The sequence below is a fragment of the Halyomorpha halys genome, unplaced genomic scaffold (assembly GCF_000696795.3).
Source record: "Halyomorpha halys isolate HHAL.00 unplaced genomic scaffold, Hhal_1.1 Scaffold387.1, whole genome shotgun sequence".
Classification (NCBI taxonomy): Eukaryota; Metazoa; Arthropoda; class Insecta; order Hemiptera; family Pentatomidae; genus Halyomorpha; species Halyomorpha halys.
In genome coordinates this window covers 203,858-209,857 of record NW_027108721.1, presented here as the reverse complement: position 1 = coordinate 209,857, position 6,000 = coordinate 203,858, and the positions used below count along the sequence as shown (strand labels likewise).

General features: G+C 33.9%; 1 protein-coding gene across 2 annotated transcripts in view; it reads right to left on the bottom strand.

The window, feature by feature from the left end:
• Positions 1 to 1,850, bottom strand: part of tim (timeless) — a 74,101-nt gene extending 72,251 nt beyond the window's left edge. For both annotated transcript variants that reach the window (XM_014422710.3, XM_067047014.1), the window contains exon 1: positions 1,734 to 1,850. The gene's annotated coding sequence lies outside the window, so the exon portion shown is untranslated. The remainder of the gene's footprint in view (positions 1 to 1,733) is intronic.
• Positions 1,851 to 6,000: the final 4,150 nt, after the last annotated feature.

Here is a 6,000-nt window from a genome sequence, read left to right as displayed (position 1 = left end):
CAGATTAGGTTAAACACGGTACTGATTGGTGACCAAATTAGGATAAACACGGTCCTGATTGGTGACCAAATTAGGTTAAACACGGTCCTGATTGGCGCTCGCAACGACTGAAACAAATGAATAATGAACCAATAGAAATTTGGATCGCAAAGCTGCTGGCCGTATTTAACCAATTCAACATTTTCAAAAACAAAAGCTTTAAATTTCCTATCGGTTTTACAAAACGTTCATTCACATGACAATAATTAGGCCTCTTTGGACGTAAGAAGTAACGTTTTAGGCCACACTAAACCATAAAATTCCTCCCTTGACCAATCCTTACAATTTAAACTCCTTAATACTCCTTATTATGTCACGGGTTATGCCCTTATTGTCCGATGTGTTAAAGGTTTGTAGCAATTTAGAAACAACCTTTGTTCCCATACCATTGCCAACATACCATGTTGGTTCCCATACCATTCCCTCTGTTGTATCTGAAAACATAACGGATCTTACAACAAAAAACTGCCATAAAAGCACTACCAATAGTTAGGTTCCACACAAGTTACTGTCGTGTTACTCCTATAATTTTTTTGAAGCCTCATCACGGAAAAGGGTGCCCCTTCAAATGTATTGTATGTAAAACTAATAATGTAAAAAATAAACATTATAGTTATCCTAATAATCTCTGAATTAATTTATTGAAAGATTTCATACATTAATTCAATTCTCACAATATCATTATTATTCTGAACATACGGTCTAAAATTAAATAGGGAAATCAGTAAAAAATAATTACCTCAAATCAGTGAAAAACCATGTAAAAAATAAATAAATAAAAAACTATTAAAGTAACAGTATAGTTTTAAAAACATTAAAATATTAACACCTCACTCTTGAGACATTATTATTATATATTATAATTATTTTCTGACCTCAAGAATTCTTCCGATTTTTTTTAAATGAAGCATTATTATTTTGTTCTTTTAAATATTATGATTACTCTTTTTTTTTGTTGGTACGAAGTTAAACAATACCCTATTCTACCAACTACAATGTTTTCAATGTAATATGTCCAGTGACGTTGGGGAAGCCGTGCGTGTTTAACTGGTGCCGTCAAGCAAATAAAGGGTTTAGGCTCAACGCCTGCTTTAAGGATCAATTTTAAAAAATCAAGGAAGAGATTGGAGGGGGAGAGAAACGGATATTGAATTTCTATTTCAACATTCACATTCTGGTTCGAACAGACTGCTAACTTGTAAACAGCTTACCCCCCCCTCTTGATAAACGTAATATAGAACAACGTTTCGATCATTAAGTGAAGAAACAAATTTCAAGTGTAAACAGGACTGTTTCCTAAAAGTGATTGAATGCAAAGCAATTGTTTTTTTAATGAAGATTGTAATACTAATACATATGTAAAATCTTTGACATAACAATAAAACATTAAAGTTGGATTATGTGCTTTGAAAGGTAACCCATCAAAGTATTTTCACTTGTGTTAAAAACAAAATAGAGGAAAGCTAAAAACAGAAGAATAATCAACTTAATTGAGTTCTAATATGATAAGAATGATTACATATGATCTTGACCTCCATTTTTAGCCTTTTTATGTAAGCTTTTTAACTAAGCCGACATTTGATGAATTAAAACAAGCACATGAACCTTAATAATTACCAGTAGAACAACAGTTGATAATGAGAGGTGATGTTTATTAAGTAAGAGATTGATAAGAATATAAGATGAGGACTCACAGTGTGTGTAGATAAGATAAGAAGGCAGTGGTGACAGCTGGACAACAAGCGGGACAGGGACCAAACAAACACTGGTTCGGGGACGTGAGTTGGATTTGGCCGGGGGGCCGGCTCACGTTGCGGCTCACGTGTACCCCCCACCACGGCCCTCTAGATCTACCTTCTCGATAAATATACATCCCTCAATATCTTCCTTACAGGGCTATTTTCGTTAGACCCCTCGAATTATTTTTAGCTTTTTGCGATTATCTGTAACAAATACAGATGTCTTATTCTTGGCCAACATCCTGCTTTGACAGCTGGAGGGGAAGAGTGATAGGAGGAAAGACTGGACAATTATGTAGCAACCCCTATAGCAAAAACAACAAGAACAAATAATTGTAACTTAACAAACATTTTGAATCGATATTTAATCTTTGCCAAGAGGCGAATACTGCTTTTCAATTATCCATCATAACGTGATATCATTATAATGACAATAAAGGTCATTGATCAAAGCAGTTGCCGGCTTGTCAAGGAGATCGTCATGAGAGAATAGGGTATAATTGTATAAAAATATAGGACCGACTTCATCCATAGAGCATTGTGGAAAAATATACTTAAAGCAGGCTTATAGCAATTAAGCAAGTCATTTTCCATTGTTTATTGAATCAAAAAAGTATTAGAACTTTTATTAAAATAGAGTTAAGTTAGATGATCACTATTAAGGCTATATGTAATTAATGAAGAGACAAGGCCCTTGTGGCGATCAATAAAGGTGGCTTAATTAATTATTGAGTCTTATAATTATGGGAGGAAGCGTTGACATCTTCTGATCCTCTAATGACGACCTCCTTGATCAGCCGTTCACAGCTTTAATAATGACATTTATTGTCATAGCTATAATGGCATCACGTAATATGGATAATTGAAAACCAGTAAATCCTTCGCCTCTTGGCAAAGATTAAATATCAATTATAAATATATATGAGGAGAAGATGGTTGGGGTTGCGGCGAGAGAATAACACAAATACGTAAAAAAAACTTATTGGTACCAACGTTTCGGCCATAATTTCTAGCCTTCATCAGGACTTGCTTGGAAGACGACGTAAAGCCAAGTGCAACTATCTTTAGATCGTTATTGATTTAAAATGTTTGTCAAGCTGCATTCTGTTTACTCTTGTTCTTTGCTATATGTTTTTTTACTATTTTGAGCAACCTTTTTTCACTGTAACACAGACCATTTTACATCGCTCGGAAAAATTACTAAAATTTGATCTCTGATAGAACTCAATACGTTAAGACACCAATATGTTTTTCCTAATGATAATAAGGATCAATATTTAGACAAATATCTGAGGAACTATTATTCCTAGCAAATTAACCATATTTTAAAAAAAAAATAGTCTTCATTTAAGGAGCTTCAAATAGAGCCCTAATAGAACTCTTTACCTATAATATTCTCTGAGATACAATTCTTCAAACAACTTTTTTATTAGTAATGAGTTATCACTATGACCGGACTTTCGTGCATTTACATCATTTGTACCTTAGCTCCAAATTCCAACAAACATCAACAGCAATTGTAATCATGGAAAAACCGTTCAAACGGTACTAATTTTATTTTGCACGAAATAGCAAGTTTGTTCACTATTTCGCACGTTTTGAGTTTTTCTGCACAAAACTACACGTGTTATTCTTTGTAAGCTAAATTTTTGTAGCATATAATTGCATACCTGAACTAGATTTCTCATGTTAAACATGTATGTGTACACCATTTATTCATTTCATTATTTTGTGTAATTTTAATTTTAGTTTTAAATTGACAAATGACAAATTGTTTTTTTTTCCCTACGCCACAGGAAGTGGGCTATTACGCCATTTTCCTTCTCGCAGCCCAATACAATTTTATTCGTCCTCTTAGTTCGTCCGTATCTCGCTCAACATCCACCAGACCAACACACGCCAAGAGATGGACCCCATCCATGTCCCCCATGTTGCATAGAGGACATTTCGGGGAATCTACGATGCCAATTCGATGGAGGTGTTTTTGGAGCAGATCATGTCCTGTCACTAGCCGAAAACAGGCCACTCTCTCAGCTCTGCTAAGATTGCCTGGGATTCTTTTTTCCTTATCCAGTAGGCTCTCCCACTTCTTTCCTTCCGCCTGAACTTTGTGTCTAGCACTTGTCCTGTCCTTATAATAAGCGCTTATAAGAAATTTGTAAATTTACAATTTGTAAATTTGTAAAGTAAAAATCGAAATTACAAATTGTAAATTGATTACACAAACAAGAATTGGATTCAACTTGTTAAAAAAATAGTTCTTGGAATTGTATTAAACAGTGGCTTCTGGTAACTATGAAAAGTTTCTCCAGAATAAGCTTGTTATAGAAAAGTTCACTGTTATTATTTTTAACTTGAATTCTCACTCCACCTCAAGCCTTTCATTCTTCCACTGACTTAGTTACCACTAATAGTATTTTCAATCTTTTTTATATATATATTATTATATTTTAAATTTTTAAAATCAATTCAATTAGTCTGATATGATTATATCTATACACTTTTAGAGCTTTTCTAGATTGACTTATCTCTGGTTAGTTTTTTTTTTGGTTAATACTATATTCCAATGTAAATGAACAATTGAAAAGCTAAGCGGTAGGACAGGCTAAAGGAAATTTTAGGGTAAAAAATTAATTTTGCTTGGAAGAATATTTTTAAATACTCCTTTCTACACAGTAGAAGTATTCTAAAACTTAAATTTGATTAAATTAAATTATAAAATCGAATTTTTCATAATAAGAATATAAAGTCATTTAATACAATATGCTTCCTCCTAGTTCTTCAGTTATGGACAAAATATTAGGTTTTTTATTTTATTTATATAAATATAGAGAGTGTTTAGCGAGTTTAATTTGATTCAACAAGAAAGCTTTCCATGTAATAATATTATCGAGTAAACAATAAAGCTGATTGTTATTGCAGGATTTGAGTGTCTTATGCACATTTTAAATTTTTACTGCACGATTTTACACATTTTGGGTTTTTTATTGTATAAAAATCCAGTCTCCAATTATCGTATTACGAGTATTTTGTTGAATGCAATTAATCTTTGATAATTTTCCCTTTCATATCCTTGGAATCGACAGTACCTAACATATATTGAAAATGAGTCATGTGTCTTGAGAAACATAAAATATCTCAGGAACTATTTGATGAACGGATTAGGGCTCAATTTGAGGTTCGTTAAATGTACCATAAAGTACTTTATAATGACGATTTTCCTAAGAATAGTAGTTTTCAGGATGTCAAAATAAATTCACGAAATTTTTGTCTCTTTTTTTTGGAATAGAATATTGGTAAGTCGGAAAATTTGGTCAAAACTGTTAGGAACCCCAATAAATTGTTGAATAAACTTTCCAGGAGCACCAAACTCCACCTCATTATTTCCAACAGCATAACTATGAATGACAGCGTATCACCTCCCCACTTTCAGAAGGACTCCCACTTACGCTCAAGGCACTACTTTACATCAATACATTTTTCATATTCCCTTCTAAAAATACGAAACGAGTATAATTACTTTCAACTTAAATTTAAAAAATCTTTTTCTTTTTAATTTCAATTTAGGATGAGCGAAATTAAGTACTAACTTAATTAAATACTTAACACTAAGTGGAGTATCGGTTCTAGACTTGGACCCTGGGCGATACGACATTGCGGGGCTCCCTAAGGTTGGGTGGCGAGACTGCCAGGTATTTGAGAAAGCGTTGAATACCACGAAACCATAAATTCATCACCAAAGTATAAGTCATCAAATTAATTTAGCTATTGCGCGTGACCCAGAGCGACCACTCTCCGCTCCCGTAATATCCGATTATGTATTGCGCCCCCTTCCACGGGCTTTGCACCCCAATCTGCCGCGTCAGTCCACTGGCGTTATTCATTTCCTTTCATTCTCTAATCCTGTTCCCACCAGAATAAAAGGTCAATTAATAGTCAAAATATTTTAAAACTATCAAACCATATCAACAGTTTCAGAGCGGTATACAGGGACGTATAGCGATACATGGTTCACTTCAAAGAGCAAAGACGGACCACATATATACGACATTCGAACTACCGACTATGACAGAATTTATATCGAGGAGACCTCTACAATTTGTTGACAGCCTTCGGTACTGTACGAACCTACTATTTAGGACATTGACACCGACAGGATGGCCACAAAGGCGCCAGACACACAGAAACAGACTTAAGACTCGACTGAATAGACGTAACTAAA